The sequence below is a fragment of the Mustela lutreola genome, chromosome 9 (genome assembly GCF_030435805.1).
Source record: "Mustela lutreola isolate mMusLut2 chromosome 9, mMusLut2.pri, whole genome shotgun sequence".
NCBI classification, from domain to species: domain Eukaryota; kingdom Metazoa; phylum Chordata; class Mammalia; order Carnivora; family Mustelidae; genus Mustela; species Mustela lutreola.
This window is the reverse complement of record NC_081298.1, coordinates 44,156,986-44,179,257: the sequence shown is the minus strand read 5'-3', so window position 1 is coordinate 44,179,257 and position 22,272 is coordinate 44,156,986. Positions and strand designations below refer to the sequence as shown.

Genomic DNA, 22,272 nt, shown 5'->3' with positions numbered 1-22,272 from the left:
TCCCATTCCTCCTCCACAGTCCTTGGCAACCACCATCCTACTTCTGTCTCTCTGAATTTTACTACTCTGGGTACCTCATATAAGTGGAATCCCACGGTGGTTGTCATTTTGTTTCTGGCTTCTTTCACTCAGAACAAGCTTCATCCATGTTCGAAGGTCACATTTTTTAATCTTGGCATCACTTCCAGATACCCACAGGGAAGCTTTGGCATGGCTCAGTGTGGAGGCTGTGCAGATCAACTCAACACCCACAACCCAAATTTATGGAACAACCTGGGACTCATTCTTGGTCACAAAGAATATTGTAACACTCAATTCTGAGCCTGAAAGTGTGGTCCAACAGTCCCTGCACTGCCCACAGAGAGGCTTACTAATTACAAGAGAATTAAGATAACTGCAAAATCCTTTGAGCTCATAATTTCTACCTACCCTCCTCCTATACAAACACAGATATCACACAGAATGATGCTTCCACTGTTGATTTCCTTTGCTCCTCCTGATGGTCTGAAACATGACACAGGGAGAAAAAAGAGGTGTTTGTGCTCTACAGAGTCAAAAAAAATAATTAAAAGGAAGAGTTGGCCTACTTTGACTTTATGTCAATCATTCCATGATAAATGAGTGTTTATGTTATTTTGTAAAACAATACAATATTTGGTTCACTGCTCACAATATTTTTTTGTTAAAAAAATACTTAAAAATCCATATTCCATTCTCTTACACCATACACAAAGATAAACTAAAAATGGATAAAAGACCTCAATGTGAGACAGGAATCCATCAGAATCCTAGAGGAGAACATAGGCAGTAATCTCTTCGATATCAGCCACAGCAACTTCTTTCAAGATATGTCTCCAAAGGCAAAGGAAACAAAAGCGAAGATGAACTTTTGGGACTTCATCAAAATCAAAAGCTTCTGCACAGCAAAGGAAACAGTCAACAAAACAAAGAGGCAACCCACGGAATGGGAGAAGATATTTGCAAATGACAGTACAGACAAAAGGTTGATATCCAGGATCTATAATGAACTCCTCAAACTCAACACACACAAAACAGACAATCATACCAAAAAATGGGCAGAAGATATGGACAGACACTTCTCCAATAAAGACATACAAATGGCTATCAGACACATGAAAAAAAGTTCATCATCACTAGCCATCAGGGAGATTCAAATTAAAACTACATTGAGATATCACCTTACACCAGTTAGAATGGCCAAAATTAGCAAGACAGGAAACAACATGTGTTGGAGAGGATGTGGAGAAAGGGGAACCCTCTTCCACTGTTGGTGGGAATGCAAGTTGGTGCAGCCTCTTTGGAGAACAATGTGGAGATTCCTCAAGAAATTAAAAATAGAACTTCCCTATGACCCTGTAATTGCACTCCTGGGTATTTACCCCAAAGATACAGATGTTGTGAAAAGAAGGGCCATCTGTACCCCAATGTTTATAGCAGCAATGGCCACGGTCGACAAACTGTGGAAAGAACCAAGATGCCCTTCAACGAATGAATGGATAAGGAAGATGTGGTCCATATATACTATGGAGTATTATGCCTCCATCAGAAAGGACAAATACCCAACTTTTGTAGCAACATGGACGGGACTGGAAGAGATTATGCTGAGTGAAGTAAGTCAAGCAGAGAGAGTCAGTTATCATATGGTTTCATTTATTTGTGGAGCATAACAAAAAGCATGGAGGACATGGGGAGTTAGAGAGAAGGGGGTTGGGGTAAATTGGAAGGGGAGGTGAATTATGAGAGACTATGGACTCTGAAAAACAATCTGAGGGGTTTGAAGTGGCGGGGGGATGGGAGGTCGGGATACCAGGTGGTGGGTATTATAGAGGGCACAGGGAGCACTGGGTGTGGTGAAAAATAATGATACTGTTATGCTGAAAATAAATAAATTTTTAAAAATTAAAAAAATAAAAATAACAATGAAAATAAAATAAATGCAAAATTAAAAAAAATCCATATTCCACACGGATAGTCACATGGTAATGGTGACTATGTTTTACATAATTGTTGATGTAGTTTTTACTTCTTAGACGCTAACACATTCCATCTGGACAATTAATTAGCTCTTAAAAGGTCAGCATCTAAAGTACCATGAAGCCATTTTCAAGCACTGTCCATGAAGACCCATCCCTCCTTGCTCTTCTGGTTCTGTGGCACGTTTTCATCCTGGGGAATACCTCCCTGGCTAGCTTTATGTAACAAGTCAGTCTTTTTCCATTGTAGTATGACTAGATACTTAAATAAATGTTTTGGCTTAATGGAGTTTGGGTTATGTCATAGATATGAAAAATAAAGTAAATAAGAAAGTGACGTTAAATATTTCTGAGTTAAAAATGAAAAGAAAACTGCATCCCACTGTAGAAAAAAACACCTTTGAGCTAGAAAACATTTCAGGACAGTTATATTTTGTCATTCTTCTGCGATTATGTTCCAGAACCAGAATTGGGGTGATTTTGTTTCTCAAATGGTCTCCTTGACCCTAACCTGTTATTTGTTTTCATCATCAGAATGTTTTTCAAAACAGAGCCAGAGTTACCAAGTCAGCATAAGCAGCAAATGACCTGAGGATTCTGGAAATTGAGCAAACTCATGTCATATATCACAAGTCAACCCAGATCATTCAGGTCAAACATGGGGGGTCCTCATGAGTATTTGGGTAGCTTCTTCTTGTCACAAAATCTATTGATATTAATGTTATTACTGAACAGATATATCTTCAAAGCTACACACTATTTGGTTTTTGTTAAGTGACTTTATCTAATATTTTTACATCTGACTGTTTCTCTCATTTCCAGCTGGACAACTTTACTCAAAATAGAAACTTTTCTGAGCATAAATCAAAGTGGCTTTCCACAAGATTTCATGTACATGGAGCTTCTGAAATTATTTCTCTCTACTCATCAATAATTTATAGTAATTTTTATGCTTTCATTTTTAAAATTCTATACTGAATTAAAAGTGATTATGCACCAACTTTACAATACTACTGATTCCATATTTGTCTGTGTGTATACCATTACCCAAAACTTTATATTTTCATACACTTTCATATTGCTATCAAGCACCCTTTCATTACAACTTGAATGACTCCTTTCACCATTTCTTATGGGACAGGTCTAGTGATGATGAACTCTCTCAGCTTTTGTTTATCTGGGAGTCTTGTTTTCTCTTTCATTTTTGGAAAATAGTTTTGCTAGATAGAGTACTCTTGGTTGGCAGATTTATTTATTTGTTTGTTTGCTTGTTTATTTATTTTCAGAACTTTGAATATATTATTCTACTCCCTTCTGGTCTTCAAAGTTTTTGTGGGTAATTCTATGAGAGCTTCATGAGTTGTTGTTCCCTTACGACTTTTAAGACTCTCTCTTTGCTTTTGCGTTTTGACAGTCTGATTACAATATGTCTTAGTGTTGGTCTCTTTGGGTTAACTCTGGTTGGAGTTCTTTTAGCTTCTTGAATTTGTATGTCCTTGAATTTGGGAAGTTTTAGCCATGATTTCTTCAAATAGGCTTTTTGCCCACTCTCACACCACTCACTGTCCCCCTCCATAATCTCTTTCTGAGACTCCCAGAGTGCTTTTATTGGTCTACTTGATAGTATATCATAAGTCTCTTAGGCTTTGTTCATTTTCCTTCTTTTTCTTCCTCTTCTCCCACTTCTTTTCCTTCTCTGACTGGATCATTTCAAATGATTTGCCTTCATGTTTGCTGGTTCTTGTGCTTGATAGTCAGTCTGTTGTTGAGCTCCTTTAGTGAATTTTTCAATTCAGTTTCTGTATTCTTCAACTGTAGAGTTTGTGTGGTTCTTTTTTATTGTTTCTCTCTCTTTGCTGATATTCTCACTTTGTTCATACATTGTTTACTTGATTTCATCTTGTCTTGTGTTGTGTTCCCCTTTAGCTCATTGAGCATTTTTATGCTGGCTATTTTGAATTCTTTCTCAGATAACTCATAGGTCTCTATTTCTTTAGGGTTTGTTTCCAGAGATTTATTTTGGTCCTTTGATTTGGCCATGTTTTCCTGTTTTTTTGTATGCTTTTGTGATCTTTTTTTGAGATCTGGATATTTGAAAAGAACAGCTACTTCTTCTAGTCCTTATGGATTATCTTCTCCAATAAGCCCAGCTAGAGATTCAGTAGGTCTCTCCAACCTTTTCTGGATTGTGACTTTTCTAGGCTTGTGTGTGTAATTTCTCAGCTGAAGAAATGTGCCTGTTTCTACTCACCAACTTCCCTTGGTGTCTTGTCTGCCATCCTATAATCTTTCTGATGCTGCAGCAAGTCAAGAAGCCCACCTTTGTTCTCAGTGTCTCCCAGGTATCCAAAGTGTACTATTTATTGCCTTTCTTGTCAGTGCTCTGAGTGAGGTAAGATAGAAACTACTCTTTGGAAGCACCCTAAAAATCCAAATCATTGAACATGTGATCCATATTTATTTCCCTTCCAAGGGAGAGAGACTGAGTTGGGATTTTTCTTCCAATCATGCAGCATATGCTGGAAGTGAGATGGAGTTTGGTGGGTAAGTGCTATGGACTTTCCTACTTACTCCAATGCATCTCTTTTTGGCCTTGCACTCATCTAGGGGTGCTGTAACCTCTCAACTGGCTTCTGATGTTCTCACAAAGGCAATCATATGGTTTATATATCTAGTCCATATTATTGTTAAATCAATGTCTCCAAGGGGAAGGACTCTCTGGGGCTTCCTATTTCACCCTGTTGCTAATGCCACTCAGCTCCTCTCTGTAGTCATTGGTGATATGAGCACTTGAACTTTTGCAGGTTTTTCTTTAAGATATCTGTTCATCTTGGTAGCTGATTAAAATTTTCCTTAAAGTTACTTCAAGTTGCTTCTACCTGTGCTAATACATGTCTTCTTATGAAACCCTTGTCACTCATCACTGTTCAGTGTTTATACTTGTTCAACAAATGGGACAGGTAAATATTTCACAAATCACTCAACTGAACATTCTTCTTAAGGGAAGGCAACAATGGCGTTCCTTTCTCTGCTAACTAATATAGTGAAACAATTAAAATAATGTTGGTCAGGCATGACTTAGTCTTTCCTTTCTTGAATCTTACAGCTTCTTTCTCCTTATCTGTTTTATCATAATCCTCTCTCCTCCAAAACATTTAATAGTTTTCATTCTGTGCCTTTTTATCCATCTTCAGCCCATCTGCCTAGTAAACACAACAGTCAGGACTCCTTTATGTCCATAGAAGGTATAAGTGGTTTTAAGGCTGTAAAAGCTGAATGCTCAAGAATCATGTTAGGCTTATGAGTGCTGAAACTAAGCAAAGGAATTCCCTCTTCTCCAAAAAACACCAAATCTTGCATGGTGGGGATACTATGGTAATAGTGGGAGAGATAGTCAAGAAAATGGAAAATCCAGACATAATGGAATAACAATAACAATATTTTTATGTGTAAAAATGGGGAGACAGTGGCTACAAATAACGGCTTCTGTGCAACTGTGTCACTCTTAGGAAAGAGCACCAACAAGCAACTGCATCCTTGTAGTAGGCAATGCAATGAAGCTCTAAATGAGTGCCTTTGTTTCCTTAAATCTTTCTTCAGTGCCTTTTGTATTCATACTCTGACTCTGACACTAAACTGTATCAACTATGCCTTGCAGTTAACAAGGGAGTTTGAAGGGCTCTAATGGGCTTCACTTCTGGTCAGTCTGTAGATCTCCAGTAAGTCAGGCATTTTCTGGTTATATAACCTTGTAGGAAGAGTCCTCAATTAGAAGCTGGGAATACAGATTCTTGTCCATCATCTTACCTAGGACTTTCTATCTGATCTTTTCCCAGGAATCAGTTGGCTCTCCATGACAGTCCATATTCATTTTGAAAAGGGAAGGGAAGATGATCAAATACACACATTGCTAGTAACTGAAATGCTCAAGGAAATTTCAGAATTGGGGGACTTGGGCCATGAAGGTGAGTATTTTTCCTCTGCATCAACATTATTTATCCTTACTCTTAATACCTGGTGGGTAGAATACTTATGGGGTAGAGCAAGATTCCCAGAGTAATTTTATGTAAAGGTTTTAGGTTGTGGTGTATACAGAGTGCTGGAATTGAGAAATAACCACTTATAAGGAAGTACTGATTACTTAAGTTTAATGTCTGTTATGTTTCCTTGGGAAGACCTATTCAGAACCAGGAGGATAGAACAAAGAAATAATCACTTACTCTTGAAATAAGCTGCATTGTTGTCCTAAAGATGAATTTTATTCTGTTCAATAAAACACCATTTTTTGTCTCTTACTATGTCTCTTACTATGAACAAAGTGCAAAAATTTCTGACTTACTCTATATAAAAATTATGTCGCAGATTTATCATCAGGAAAAGTGATGTGAATAATATTCTTTCTTTTCTTCACTTTCATTCTAGGACTTAGGCCAGTGCTTCACTGATCTGAGCCCCAACTTTCTTAGCTGAAACACAAAAGTAATAAGCTACCCCTTACACAAGGGGTAGAGGATGAACACGGAAGGAAGGAGCAGAATTACAAGTCTTACTGTGGAGCTTGGATGTAGGCGGTATTCAATAAATGTTAATTTCCCTTTCATTCTGAATTCTGGAACATTTTTAGTGGAGTAAGTGACTAAGTTGAAATATTTTATAAATCTAAGTAATATTAAAAAATAGTAAATATTACTAAAACAGATTCATTAACCCCATACAAAGCTATGGGAAGGTAGACTAAAGTGATGAAAATGAACAAATTATTCCCACAGATAAATGGGAAGAATAAATTCAGCAGAGATAGAGAAAGGGCAGCCCAAAAGAAATTTCAACGAGATGAATAGATAAAAAATGTCTGAAGAAGGAGAATGTTGCTTTAAAACTCTTGGTAGGATGAAGCAGAAAACTAGGACTCCATGGAAAAGATATATATTTCAAGGATTTACTACTTGCATTCACTTGTGGCCAACTGTTCCTGTAGGGTAGGAATCAGTGACACTCTATATGCTTGCAGTCACTTTGGCTCCCAGAAAGAAATTATAGAATCTTGAGGTTTGATGTTATTGTCACAGCTGTTGTAGACAGTTGTTATTAGCAGCTGCAACTCCATCTCTTAGAAAAGACTTGACAGGTGGTATTGGTTGAAAAGAGACATACATGGGGATTGTCTTGGTAAATTCGGACCCATGGAATTCCTGGTGCGATGTTGGATTAATAACTGGTGGCTATCATAATATGTCAACATGATTTTAATGTTGTCTCATCAAGTAAGATAGGACATGCAATGATGCCCCACTGCATGGGGAGAAATTGAGGAAAGAGACATAGCCTTCTCTAAATTCCACCTGTACTACTGCTTTGCATTCCTCAGGATACCTCTTTATAGTAAATTTTGGATGTGGAGTAAACCTCATATTTTTTAAAATTAACATATAATGTATTACTTGTTAAACTCATACTTTTATTTCCAATCATGGAATATATATATGCCAGATCCATCCAATAGACCACAAAAAGGAGCCAAGATTACTTATTATCAATAAAAGGTGAAATGATTCCCTATTCTCTCCCTTGAATCTGGGCTTCCATCTTTTAGTCTTAAGATGCAGCAGAAGTGGTGGGGTACCAGCTCTAAGCCTCAGTCTCTAGAGGCCTTGAGCCTGACTCTCAGTAGGAATTCTTGTCATTATTTGAGCAAGCCTGGGATAGCCTGCTGGAGAATGTAAGGTGCAGCCTTCCCAGGCTGAGACATTCAACAAATCCAGCCATGAGAAGCCCACACCAGAAGGATCAGCTCATTGAACTTAGATCTAATTACTGACCCACAGAATCAACTATATAAAATCATTGTTCTATGGATGGACCTAGAGGGTATCATGCTAAGGGAAATAGGTTAGACTGAAAAAGACCAATACCAGATGATTTTGCTTATACATAAAATCTTAAAAATGAAATGAACAAACAAGAAAGGAAGAACAGATAGATCCATAAATACAGAGAACTGATGGTTGGCAGAGGGGAGGGAGATGGAGGGGATGGGCAAAAGGGGTGAAGGGGAGTGGAAATTATTCATCCCATAATTAGGATGAATAACTCACTGGGGTGAAAGATACAACATAGGGATACAGTCAATGCTCTTGTGATAATGTTGTATGGTAACAGATGGTAGCTACAATTGTGGTGAGCATAGCATAACACATAGAGGTATCAAATCACTATGTTGTACCTGAAACTAATGTAATATTGTGTGTCAACTACGCCACAGTAAAAACAGGCTTAAAAGAAAAAAAAAATAGTTGTTTTAAGTCAGTTGTTCTATAGTTCATTACACAGAAATAGATAACTGATACTACCCAGCACTTATCCACAGAGTTAGAACTCAATGAGTGTGAGCTGTATGACTGATTAACCAGCTCATTTTCTCTTCTCAAGATCTGGATAAGTGGTCTAGCAGTGTCTCAGACTGAACCATTGGCTCTGATTCTTCATTCTGGATATATACTTGATTTCACATAACTTTGTAGTTCTCCTTAAAAAATGTAGAATGTACTTTCTTTGGATGCTGGAATGATAGCGGAAGTGAGGGTTCATCAGTTCTGAGCCTAGAATGAAGAGGTCTGGTATTTTACTTGCTCTATTGTATTTTTACCACCGCCACAAGAAGAAAACTGCTTCTGTCTCAGTCTGGGACCCAGAATATCTGTATATGAAATAAATGTTTATTGTTTTGTACAACTGAGATTTAGGGGTGGTTGTTACAAAGCAATAGCTGACTCAAACAAACAGCGTTATTTTGACACCAAGAACCTGTCTAAACCCCCTTCCCTGGTAGATGAGTGACTGGGATCCAGGATTCTGGGCCCTTTGCCTGCAGAACAGTCATTGAGAAACTTTGGAAAAATGATCTTCAGAGGCCACATCAAGATCCGACCAAGCAGAGAGTCCTATCAAAGCATCAGAGAGATGGGACAAGGCAGAAATGAAGATGCCAGGAAAAGGGGCCTCAAAAACAGAGCTGGAGGAAAGCAAGTAAGTTCTGGAAGAAAAGTAATAGGAGATGAGACCTGAAGAGATTTCATGATAGCCTTGGCTTTTTCGAGGGACGTCTATGTTGTTACTCCTGACAAGAGAATGAGTTGTTTAACAAAGGGGGCTTTTGTGGAGAATAAGGTATGCTCTTCAACTCCTTCTCTTCCTCTGGAGCCACAGGGATGTGGCCACCAGCCATCTGCAGCTGTTGGTAGTTAGCTCAGCCCCTTGGGTGATACAGGTGTGGTCTCTCATCTTAGGGACATGAATTTGCTCTTCTCCAGATGTTCTGCTCACATTCTGGCAGGCCCATTTCCTACCCACCACTGGGTATCAACACAACGTGTGTGCTTAGTTTCTAGAATAGCTATCCAACAGAACATTTTGTGATGAGGAAAATGGTCTATGGTCTGCACTGTCCAATATGGTAACTGTTATTGACATGGGGTTACTCAGCACTTGAAGTGTAACTGGTGTGACTGAGGAACTAAATTTCAAAATTAAATTAAATTTTAGTTAATTAAAATCACACAACTTAATTTAATCTTAAATGTGGCTAGTGGTTGCTAAACTGGGCAGTACAATTCTAGAGGGCAGCATGCTGGTCAACTGCACTACATTATGAAGCTTTAATAAATACTACTCATTAAAAAGAGAAGCCAAGCCTTTCCAACAAGAACCACAGGCTTGCTGTCCCTCCTGCAGCTTCTGCTTCTGAACTGAGCAAACCAGGTGTTGGCAGTCAGCACATAGAGTGATAGAGGTTAAATTTCCAGGGCCAAAAGCCACTCATTCTGAGGAAGGTTTTTATGGCAAAAGAGTTGCCACCAACCAAAGAAAATGGACACTAGTACAATAGGCCTGTGGCGTTTTCAAGCCTCTCGGCAAGTTCTAGAGTATGCAGCAGCCGCTGATAGGAACCTCCTTCTCCTGCTTGATTAGAGAGACTCAGAACTCAAGTCACAACATTTGGTGCCTCCTATTGTTTAAAAACCCAAACCAAAACAAAAAGCAGAAAATATTTATAACTGAACTCATGTGAACTCATTTTTATGCTCCAGGGTTGGAAAATAATCCAGGATGGTTGGAATGTGAAGTTTGCTTTCAGATATGCTATTCCCCAGTTTAGACAAAAGCAGGGTGTGTTGCAAAAGGCCTTCTCAGAAGTCTACACTTAAAGAATGAGAGTGCAAATGTTCTGGACTGTGTTCCCTGAAACAGGTTTGTCATTTTTCAGCTCTCTCTGATCAAAAACTCTTCATAAAAGGGTGTGAATTATGGCTGCTGGTTTGATGACCTTTAAGTGCTGGTACCATATCACTCAGAGAGACTCTCCAGATATTACCCAAGCGTTTTTTTCTTTTTTTTCCCCTGTTTGTTTGTTTATTCATTCGTTTTGTTCTTTAGAGTCCACATATGAGTGAAATCCTATGGTATTTCTCTGACTTATTTCACTTCGCATAATACCCTCAGGTCTATCCATACTGTCACAAATGGCGAGACTTCATCCTTTTTTATAGCTGGGTTATATTTCATTGTGGAGATACATACAACCTCTTCTTTATCCATGCATCTGTCAGTGGATACCAAAGTGTTTTTGCCTGAGTTTCTCTCTTTTGTATTCCTTTAAACCTGAACTTTCAGCTACCAACAAGCTAGCCTCTTTTTTTTTTTTTTAAGATTTCATTTATTTATTTATTTGTCAGAGAGAGAGATAGAGAGTACAAGCAAGCAGAGTGGCAGGCAGAGGCAGAGAGAGAAGCAGGCTCCCCACTGAGCAAGGAGCTCAATGTGGGACTCGATCCCAGGACCCTGGGATCAAGACCTGAGCCGAAGGCAGTGGCTTAACCAACTGAGCCACCTAGGCGTCCCCAAGCTAGCCTCTTAATGGACCAATCTCATCTGTCCAAAGAGTGTGTGCTAACTATGGTCACTATCTTGGAACATCTCAGCATCAAGCTCCAGCTCCCCATCCTGCCTCAATCTCCAAAGGCTCTTTCCCATTTCCTGAAAGCTGTGGTGCTGCCACAGTGCAATCCTGTGCTTCAGTACTCATCTTGATTTCTCATCTGGTACTCTTTCTGTGTCCTTGACTTTGCAAGTGCACAGCAGGAACTTTGTAGGAGCTGCCTAAAAGAGCTCCTGGAAACCCATCACCTCCTTGCATCTTCCTTGATGTCTGCTCAATGGATCCCTGACATTAGATCGAAGGGCTGATAAGAGCCACAGGTCTACATTTGCAGCACTGGGAGATTTGGCATTTCTGGGCTTCAGTACCTCATGACAATGATCTGCCATGAGCAGATCAGCTGAGAGGAGAGTTTCTGAAGGACAAGTGGTGGAAGGGGTGGTTCTGGGCAGCATGGTAAGAGCAGAAGACTGGATATGCCCTATAGCCTTGTTCTTGGTGTGGTTTGAGGTAGGGCAACAGTGTTACTCAGAATCTGGTTAAAAATGCCGAATCTCAGCCCCTTCCCCAGACCATGTGAATCAGAATCTGCATTTTACCTAGATCCCCAGTGATCCACCTACGCATTAAAGTTTGAGAAATGCTGGTCTATAAGTAAACAGACATTTGGGGTGTACCTAAGGAGTGTAAGTCCTCATAAAAAGGAACACTTCACTTCACTGCATGTTTGAGAACTAGATATAATTCCTGAAGGGACCAGAATCAACACACTCTGAGAAAGAATGCAAAATCCAGTTCTTTACATGGGTGAAAAATATTAAGTGTCCTTAGTAAAAAACAAAAAAAAAAAACAAAAAACAAAACCCTTTACCCATATTCATGTCTGAGAAAATTAGGTCTAAAGGCTAAGGGCTGGCCTGGGTGGCTCAGTGAGTTAAGCCTCTGCCTTCAGCTCAGGTCATGATCTCAGGGTCCTGGGATCGAGCCCCACATAGGGCTCTTTGCTCAGCAGGGAGACTGCTTCCTCCTTTCTCCCTCTGCCTGCCTCTCTGCCTACTTGTGATCTCTGTCTGTCAAATAAATAAATAAAATATTAAAAAAAAAAGGCTAAGGGCTACTGCTGTGGGTGGGGGTGGGATAACTATTCAAGGAGCTAAGAGATCTAGGCAGGAAATGAGCCTATTTTGACTCTGTTGGTTTGGTAATGTCAATCTCTGGGAATCCACTCAAGCATCCATACAGGACCGCTGCCAAAACAGAGGAAGGCACAACTAAACAGATAGGCATCAAGAGGGATCCTTAAAAACAGGAAGTTTGGTGGGATTTAGGAGGGTCAGAAATTACCTTCTTTGCCTCATTTTATTACCTCTAGACAGTGAGAGTGAAGAGTCTGGGAAATGAACTTGGAATTGGCTGTTCAAGAAAGAGAACAGAAAATCCTACAGGCAGTTTTCAAATCAAACCCATACCAGAAAGAGACCAGCAGCTCTTAACACTTGTGTGCTTTTCAGGTAAGAAACCTTTTCAGAGCCAGTGATAATGTCATTCAGCAGGACACTAGGATAGGCTCCTTGAAAAATGTCTCTGGGCTTTGCCAAAATTTACCCTGGTAGATGAATGAGAGCCAGGAAACTCAACCTTCTCTTTCTCCGGATAACGTAGACTAACAACAAGGCCAGAATTGCAGCTTTTTCCAGCTCAACAAATGCTCTCCCTTCTGATCTCTCATGCTAGGACAGAACCCCGCATCTCACTTCTCAGGTAAGGAACAAGTGAATTATCCATCCATTTGCTCAGCAAACACAAGACAGAAGACCCAATCATGTTCCAGCAGGTGGGGTCTCATCTGACTTCCTTCACTAATGTGTTGGGTGTCCCAATGACATCAGATGACAGCTGCAGCTGCCTGCCCCCCAGATGAACCCCTGTCTCGCTTTCAAAGCTTCAGTGTCAAGGTCTGGTAATGTCAGTTCTTATTCTTCCTGTCTCTTTTTCTCAAGAATGCCTAATCTCTCACCATCTGTATGGTTTCCCATGACAGAGCACTGCAAAATGTACTGGTTTTGAAGAGCTCTGAACTTGAGATGCTCAAGTGCAATCATTATCTCTTCAAGCCTCACCCCAAAGAAGATTGACAGTACATAGGCTCTTAAGACTCCCCAGTTCATCATTTCTTTTATCCCAAAGGGAAAAGAATCACCATTTAAGCTTATTTCTAACATGCTGGAAGCTGCCCTGATGATAAAAAGATCTGCTTAACTAGTCAAGGTGACGTGGGAAAGCTTTGCAGGATTATAGCTTGGATGCACTGCAAGACCCTCAGGCTAGGCAGATTTTGATGGGATTCCCAGTTGCTGAATTAACTTTGGGGATTATGGAGTAAGTCAACCAAGGAAAACTGGTATAGTTCCTCTGAAAATACAAAGGAGGGCCTTTGTGGGGTGAGGGTGGGCTGTGTGGGGTGAAGTAGCAGGGGTTTTGTGACTTCTGGTGGGTTCCAAGTGGTTTCCCCCCCCCCCTCTGCGGGACAAAGTGCCTAAAACCATAGCTACCCCCCACCTTCCATTTTTCCTTTTTGATCAACTTTCCTCTCAGTTAAGATATTCCTTTGCCATAATTTAATCTGCACCCACACTTATTACTTGCATGACAAGCCATAACCAGAACTTCTCTTCTCTTAAGATTATCATCTGTCATTGGCAATAAACTACAGTTCCTTCTGTCAGTTTCCAATAACCTTAATCCAAACCCAAATGGGGCCTAGAACTCTTTATCATATAATGCATCAAAGGGAGGGGCTGTAGCCCAGAGGAACACCCCACAAAAGGCTGCCCAAAGTGGCTGGATGTTAGCTAAGATGGTGCTCCATATATGTAACGTGTATAGTAAGTTATTCCAAAGTGTGATGGCATAAATCAACCATTTCTATGCTCACAGATCCTATAGATCCATGGAGAGAGCTCATCGGCTATAGCTGGCAACGTTGGTGTGGCTTGAGGATTGCTTGTTCTGTTTGGCTCTGGGCTGGAAACATTCAAATAGCTGGAGTAAAAAATCTGGGGATCCCTGGGCTTCTCTTTCTATCCTTGTACTGTCTCTCTAGCATGGCAGCTCAGGGTAGCTAGACTTCTTTCATGGTGTCTCAGGCCTCTAAAGTCCATGTCCTGAGAACCTTGACAGTGAGCAGGGGAAGCCCTATTGCCTTTTCTGATCCAGTTTTGAAAGCCAGGCAGTGTCTCTTCCTTCTCCCTCTATTTTCTGGAAGTGTAGCACTAGGCAGCCCACAGTCAAGGAGAAGGAAAATAGACTATTATTTTTGAATAGGAGAAAGGGAAAGGAACTCGCTGTCATGTCTCAAGCCACCACAGTTGGGCAGGAGTGGCTTGGGGAGATGTATGGATGCCAGGAAGCAATGTTGGTGGAGGGGGCTGGGAGTTCTGGTCTGCTCTGATCGTCCACCCTGCCATTGGTTTGCATTTTGGTTTGTGGGAATCTGAACCATTCCAAACTCCCAAAAGTTTCAACGGTTGGCCACAGACCCTTTCAATTCTGAGGACAGAGTCAGGCATGCCTTGAGAATCTCTTCTGCTTCCATCTGAAATAACAATTTCTGTCACTGTTCTACCCAGTTAGTCCTTGCAGTGGCTCCGTGGGGTAGGCATTATCACTGTGCCCATTTTTCAGATGAAGAAACAGAGGCACATGAGGCATAAAAAATACTTACTTAAGATCACCTAGTTGGTACATGGATGTTATGTGCTGAATTGTGTCTCCCAAAATATATGTTTCAGTTTGAATCCCCAGTATCTCAGAATGTGACTGATTTGGAGATAGGCCTTTAAAGAGATGATTAAGGAAAAAGAGGTCCTATGGATGGGCCCTAATCCAACATGACTGGTGTCTGTATAAGAGATTAGGACACAGACATGCACCCAGGCAAAACCATATGAACACATAGTGAGAAGATCAATGACCATCTACAAGTCAAGGAGAGAGGCCTCAGACGAAACCAACCCAGCTGGCACCTTGAACTCAGACTCCCAGCCTTCATGGGTGTGAGCAGAGATTCCTGTTGTTTAAGGACCCCAGTCTGTGGTACTTAGTTAGGCCCGTAGGAGACCAATGCATGGTGACACAGGAATCTGAACCCAGGTATCCTGACTCTAGTCCACATTCTCACCCATTCTACTCTGGGTCTGGAAAGTGGGGGTCTCCATCAGTGATCCTCTTCCCCAAATTTCCCCACTGTTAGTAAAACAATGTTTTTTAAGATAGGCTGGCACTCCTCATCGGCAAATTTCAAGAAGGATGCTCAGGGGGAATGGGAGGAGAAAGCAACTCAAAGTGAGGGGGAAAAACCCACTTGAAATGAGATTATTTATAATAGGACAAGAGGAGTTTTAAAGCTGTCTGGGATTTGGCTTGGAAGTTGGAGATCAAAAACAGAAGTCACAGAGCCCCCCAGAGCCTCCCTGACTTCATTACCCTGAAGTTATATAATATACAGCCTTGGCTGAACCAGGCACTAGAAATTCCTGCTGGGACACCCCTGTTCTTTTTATTAAAATCTTTCTTTTTACAGTTGCTGCTCTGAGAGACAGAAAGTTATGGGGCTGGTGATGGATGAGAATATGTTGGCAGGTGGGTGGCTCAGGATATAGACCTTGGATGGCAGACTTCTCCCAGGAGACTTTCCCTGCTCTAGACTTCAGAGAGAGGACCCCAGAACTGTCTTCCCAAACTCAAGTCTTTGTTCCACCACCATTTGCCCTCCCAGATCTGCCCTGAAACTCATGGTTTGTTGTCCCATGTGCCCATGTGGGAAGAAAAGGCCTCAATGCCAAGGTCACCTCCACTTGACATCTCAAAGCTCTGATGCTTCAAGACTGGGAGGCTGCTTCTGTTCCTTGCTGGCCAATGATGGAGGATGGTGGGAAGAAGGGCCTGGATGTATGTCCTTGGCTGCCACGGTTTTGTGGGCTTCTTGCCTAACATCTCCGGATAACACTTCAAAGTACTCTAGGGGTGTACTAGTGGGGGGGGGCACAAATGTGCTGGCACAGAACCCACCAGGCCCTCTCCATGACCCATTCTCACACCTCATCAGTGTTTGGAGTACAGATGAAGGACTGGGTTGACTCCAGAGGCGCCTGATGAAACCAGTTTCATTTGGAACCTTGTCCCATAGGACTGTAAGCTCTGAAGGCTGAGGCCATTTCCATCTAACCTAACATGCAATGCTCAGCATGGTGCCTATAGGCTGTATGTCCCACCCAAATGTAAGGCCCACAAGGATACAGGCTTTACTGGCCTGTTTCACCATTAATAGGTACCCAATAAATGCTGAATAAAAGAGTGGATGAGTGGCCTATAGTTATTCTGTCCTGTGGGGGGGGCGGTGCTGGAGGCATTTGCCGAGGTGATTTGCTCCTTTCCTTCTTCCCATGCCTCAAAGGGATGCTGGAGAGAGTTCTCAGCTGCAAAAGCAGCAACTTGGGCTGAGCCATGCTTGGGCTCTTGGCTGAAGAGGACGTCAGGAGAGTGTGATGCTGGAAAAAAGCTGAAGTCCTTATAGATGTGGCTCAACATCAATTGATCAAAATTCCTAAATGGCTCCTAGGCCTTCCAATTCCCTCTGGATAAGCAGACCCTCACTGGGACCCATTTCCTGCAGGGTGATTTCAACACAGAAGCTTCCTTTCTAGTACAGGTGCCCACCATTTGGTGGCCTTGGCAGCAGTGGGCCAATCTAGGCCAGCTGTTTCGAAATAGACAGAGGGCCTGGGAACTGGGAGGTCAGAGCACTTACCAAAATGTGGCCAAGAACCTACCGTTCTTCCCCAACACACTGTCCCCAACTGGGTGCATGTGAATGTTCAGAGGTCCTGGACTTCTCTGCTGGACCACAGATGGGAAGCATGGAGAAGTCACACTCAAACTCCTTTCTGGGAAGGACTTGCTGCCCAGGCACAGGAGTGTGGTTGAGTGGTTTCCAGCTGTCATCTCTCCTGGGATGGCTCTGCAGACAGCAGTCTTGCTTGAGGTCACATCTGTCCTGGGTGGCACTTACCCACTGACTAAGAGAGGCAGTGGCACATAGGCTGGGAAGTTTGGGTCCAGATTAGTTCCAGAACTCTGCCTGCTTAGCCAAGCCTTTGGAGAGCCTGCATCACAGCCTGACTTCAGCTTCTTCCCTCTTCCCTTCACAGGTATTAATCCCTAAAAAAGAGCTTGTACCTAAAACTCTGTCTCAGTGTCTGTCTGCAGAAAACCCAACCACTTGCAGCACCTAATTAATTCATTTAAAATGTCTAGGCTCAGCTTGGTGTCTCCCTGACTTTAAAATAGGACAAAAAAGAAACCTAAGCCAAACTGAACCCAACAATAAGAAAACCAATTGGTAAAGGGATTAAACCATTTGGTGAGAATGATCTATCCCATAAATGATCTTTACCCCATCTGTGTGGATGAAGGTATAGACCTCATAGTCAGTGAAATTAAAGCTTAAAAGATTATAGCTTTAAAATAGAGGTTATGATTTGGATGATGGCCAAACTGCAAAAGGATCACTAATCAAAACACATATATGCATACACATACCACCAGCAAATTTTAATTTGGGTTGTGAGATGCTGACCTAGTAGCTCATCTGATCTTCTTTGAACACTCCTACTAACTCAGCCTCACTATTTAGGACCAGTCTTTATGTTCTTAGCAGAGTGATCCAAGTCAGGGATCTACGTGGGTTAACAGAAGCAAGGTCACAGGCAGTTGCAGAGCTGGTGGCATTTTAATCAGAATCCACGTGGTATCCAGAGGGGCCTCAGAGCATGACTGCACTTCTCTGGGTCCACAATTTGCAGTGTGTCTTTGGTTAATAAGAGCCTGTTGTGTACTGTGCACTGGATGGGAAACAGAAGTTTGAGTGATAGTGTTTGCTCTCCCAGTGCCCGCAGGCCAGCATAGTGACCCAGAATGACACGTGTACAATGGATAAGAAAAGCAGAATGGGATCAAGAGCAAGGTTTTGGGGTAAACACCAATGTCTGCATGAAGGAGTGTTGGTGGGCCTGCACCTGCCCCAGAAAGGAAGGGCTTGGGCCAGGCAGGAAGGGCTTTCTAGGAGAAAGATACTGCGTGAGCACAAGTATACTTGCAGGGTTATTTTTACCAAATATTTACTATATATTTGGTGTTATTCTAGGTGCTTTACGTGTATTAATTCATGCAACTGTTACAATGACCCAACAAGGTAAAACTATTATTATTAACCCACTTAACAGATAAGGAAACTGAGGCACAGAAGATTTAAATAATTTGTTCAGTTAGCTCAAAGTCACACAGGGAGCAGGTGGCAGAAATGGATTCAGTCCCCCCAGTAGGATTCCAAATTCCAAGCCCTTAATCTTACCCCAATCTTTTCAAGGTGCCACTCCAGCCAACCCCTACAGTTCTTCAGAAATAGCAAAGAATATAAAAGCCCATTTTGCTTGACTGTAGAGCCCAGTGGAAGTTACTGGACTCAACAGAGGTTGCAGATAGTTTGGGTTATAGAAGTTTCTTAGAGAGCAGTCCACATTTTGGATTTAAGTCTAGATCATAAGAGAGTTTGGCTCATGTGTTGGAGGTCTCCCAGAACTACTAAGTATCCCTGGAAGTAGACCTGTGGGAAGCACTGCCTTGACCTAAATGCCGTGTTGGATCTCAGAACACAGCAGCCAGGACGGTCAGTCAATTACTTTCCTGCAGTCAGGAATTGGAGAGATTCATTCTCAAGGCTGCCACCTACCCAAAGATGATCAACACTCACGGTGGGAGGCACTGGGCCACCTGTTCCAGTCCTGTTTTTATCAGCACTCATATCTATGAGTTGGAGGAAGACCAATCTTCCCTGGAAACTCACCAGAGGCGAACTGCCTCCACCCTCATCACACTATTGAAATTGCTTATCAGATCTGTGGACACCTGGGAGATGGGAATGCACTATGGGAGAGAATCATGACGTTAGTAGCCTGTGCCAAGACAAACAAGAGTGATGTGGGAGGAATGAATGCAAAGAACCTCATACACCTAAATATAGGACAAGGTGGTGCATGGGAAAAATACCTGGAGACTGAGCACCTCAAAAGTTCCTATGAGCCAAAAGCGAGAACCAAGATGCCTGGGTGGGACAGTTGGTTGAACTTCTGACTCTTGGTTTTGGCTAGGGTCATGATCTCAGTATCATGAACTCAAGGCCTGGGCTGGGCTCCATATTTGGTGCAGAATCTGGATCCCATTCTGGGATGGAGACACCGACAATGGGTTAACATCCAAAGGTGGGACAGGTGTCTTGAGACAAAGTTCCAGAGGAGCAGTTGGGTGAACTGAGAATGAGGGAGGAGTTCATATTGGGAACTAAAACCTGAGGGTCCATCTGAAGGGTCCATCTGAGATCTGACTTTCATTATTGATTAAGGAGGGAAGAGATCTATTTTGTCTTGGCAGATAAGGCAGAGAAATGGGACCAGTTGCTGCACAGTCTAAGGAGGGATATTTGAACCGAATACTGTAAGAAAGAAATCTTCCAAAAATTCATAATAGGAGCACTTTGCAAAACTTTAAGCTCTGTATCTGAATGACAAGCCATTGAGGGTAGATGGGCCCTTGATTGTGATGTCTGTTCTTCCATCAGTCAGTTGCCAAACAGATACCCAGCATTGTTTAGGCACTGGGGATATACCAGAAATCAGTATCAGTGAACCTGCCTGCCCCTGGTGATAGTCACATCCCATGGGATGAGGGTGTATAATAAATAAATATATAGTAAATTATATAGCATGTTTATGATGATATGCACTATGAAGAAAAATGAGGCAGAGAAAGGGGATTGAGAGTTCTGAATGGGGACATGTGTGAACATTTTAGCACAATGACCAAGGAAGATCTAACAAGAGGAGACATTTGAATAATGCACAAGGGACAGGGGAGAGTGAGCATGTGGATGTCTGAGGCAGGAGTGTTCCTGAAGTGGGGAAGAACAGGTGTAAAGGCAGGGGCACGGGGTGTGTTTGTGAAATGGTGGGGAGGCCAGTGAGGACAGAGAACAAAGTGAAGGGCAAGTTCTAGCAGATGAGGTCAGAGGGTCCTGGAGGCCAGCCATTATTTGGCTTTCACTCTTGAGTGTGACAGGAGCCTAATGGAGAGCTTACGCTGAGTGGTGATACATTCCCCCTTAGACCTTCAGATGTCATTCTGGCTGCTCTGTGGGGGCATAGAATGGAAAGCATGAAGAAAAAAAACAAGGAAACCACTCAGGGGCCTATGCAGCAATCCTGAGGAGGGACGATGGTGGCTTGTCCAGGACAGCAGCTGTGGAGGTGGAGAGGTGGTCAGATTCTGGATGTATTCTGAAGGTATATCCAAGAGGTTTTCCTGATAGTCTGGACATGGATTACGGGGTCTTGAATCACCAAGGATGACTCCAAGGTTTCTTTCAGCATCTCCAAAAATGGACATACCATTTACTTATAAGAAAGACCATGGGAAGAACAGATTTGCCAGAAGTCAGGAGTCCAGGTTTGAACATATTTGAGATGTCCTATAGGTGACTGGGGATGGGGGTCTAGGATCACTAGCATGTGGGTGGCATTTAAAGCCACAAGTCTGGAAATGAGTGTGGAGAGAAAAGAGAACTGATCAGAAGACAGAGCACTCTGGTTTTTCGTCCAGTGGGGACATGAGGACAAACCGAGGAGACTGAGGGGGAGTGGCGGGGAGGTGAGCCAGGGTTGTGTGGAGTCTGGAAACCAAGGAGAAGAAGTCTCCCCAGCAGGGAACAACTCACTGACATTACATCAAATGAGAAGGTTTCCTATCAGCTTCAGATTTAGCTACTTGGAGGTCACTGTGACTTTGATGAGAGCAGTTATAGGCAAGTGAAGGGGCACACGCCTGATTTGAGTGGGATCAAGAATCTATGCAAGGGATACTATATTGGGAGAAAATTTTCACTGAGAGGTGTGCCTTTGAACCCTCAGATTCTACATTCTTATTCTTTTCACTCAGGAAGAAGTTTTGGTTTGTGGAGAGTGGCTGAAGGGGCATAAACTACCTGAATTCCCAAATGTCCAAAAGCCTTTGGAGAAGGTATGGTGTTGACAAAGGCTAAGGAGCAGTCAGGTAAATTTCCCCATGTCATTCTGGCCTCCAGTAGCTTTATGGGTGAAAATGGCAGTAATCATTTGTGTATGGGCCATTCTGTCTGGCCATCCCTGATTGAGATATCAGGAATCCTAGGTGAGATAACTCCAGCATCTGCAGCTTTGCCACAACATCCTCCACTCTACATTCACATGGGCCAGGCTGGAAGTGCTGGGGAGTCGCACCTCTGAGGAACAGCCCTAATGGTCTAATGGGAGTAGGTATGTACATACCCCAACTCTCTCACTGTTGGGGTAGAATGCTGATGTGCGTGTTTCCAACCATCTCCCAGAGTTTTCCCATAGGATTGAGTCCCAGCTGTCTAGGACAGTAACCTGCTTGACAGCACACCCGTGGGTGCTTCTTTATCTCCTTTGCCTCTCTCACATTTGGGTTTCCTGGGGTCCAGTCCCAAAACAAGTTACTTGTTCTTGAATCTTTGTCTATAGGTCTACTTCTAGGGAATACAAAATTGGACACAGGGGGAAAGGTTCCAAGATCTGGTGTCCCCAGATTCTGTGTCATTTCCTGTCATTGCCATTCCCACTAGGAAGCAGGATGTGGCATAGAGGACATAGATTAGAACCATGAATGGATCAGTAGGAGCCTGATTCAGCTCAACCATTCTCTCAAACCAGAGTTCTCTCATCTTTAAAAAGAGCGGGGTAGTCTTGCTCATCACTAAGATCATTTTCAGTATTCACATTCTACATCTGAAGAAGAGAAAGGAAGTTAGAAGATTCCAATCTATCTCTGTGTAAGCGAAATAATATTTAATAAAAACAAACAAATACCAAAAACCCCAACAGAACAAAACCCTAAAAGGAAAAAAAAAATAAGAAGAAGAGGAGAAGGAGGACAATGGAGGCAGAGAAAGAAGAAGAAAAGAAAAAGAAAAGAAAGAATAAGAAAAAAGCATCAACTTTCGGGAAAAGTTTTATTTCATCAGAACTGAGCAACTGACTATAGCTGGCTTATAAGGTAAACAAACACTTTTCTACCTGAGTTTCCTGGTATGCGATCCAACACAGGCATATTGACTCAGTGAACATAAATCAAGGATCCACAGTTACAATCAAGATGAACAAATACTTATTCAGTTTGATGGCAAACACCACAAAGTTCACTTACTGTGTTACCTACTTCACCAAGTCATGAAAA

At 42.1% G+C, this 22,272-nt stretch overlaps 1 protein-coding gene across 1 annotated transcript in view; it reads right to left on the bottom strand.

The window, feature by feature from the left end:
* The window catches only part of SLC24A3 (solute carrier family 24 member 3), a 480,953-nt gene that overhangs the window by 83,570 nt on the left and 375,111 nt on the right, over positions 1 to 22,272 (bottom strand). The window lies entirely within an intron of this gene.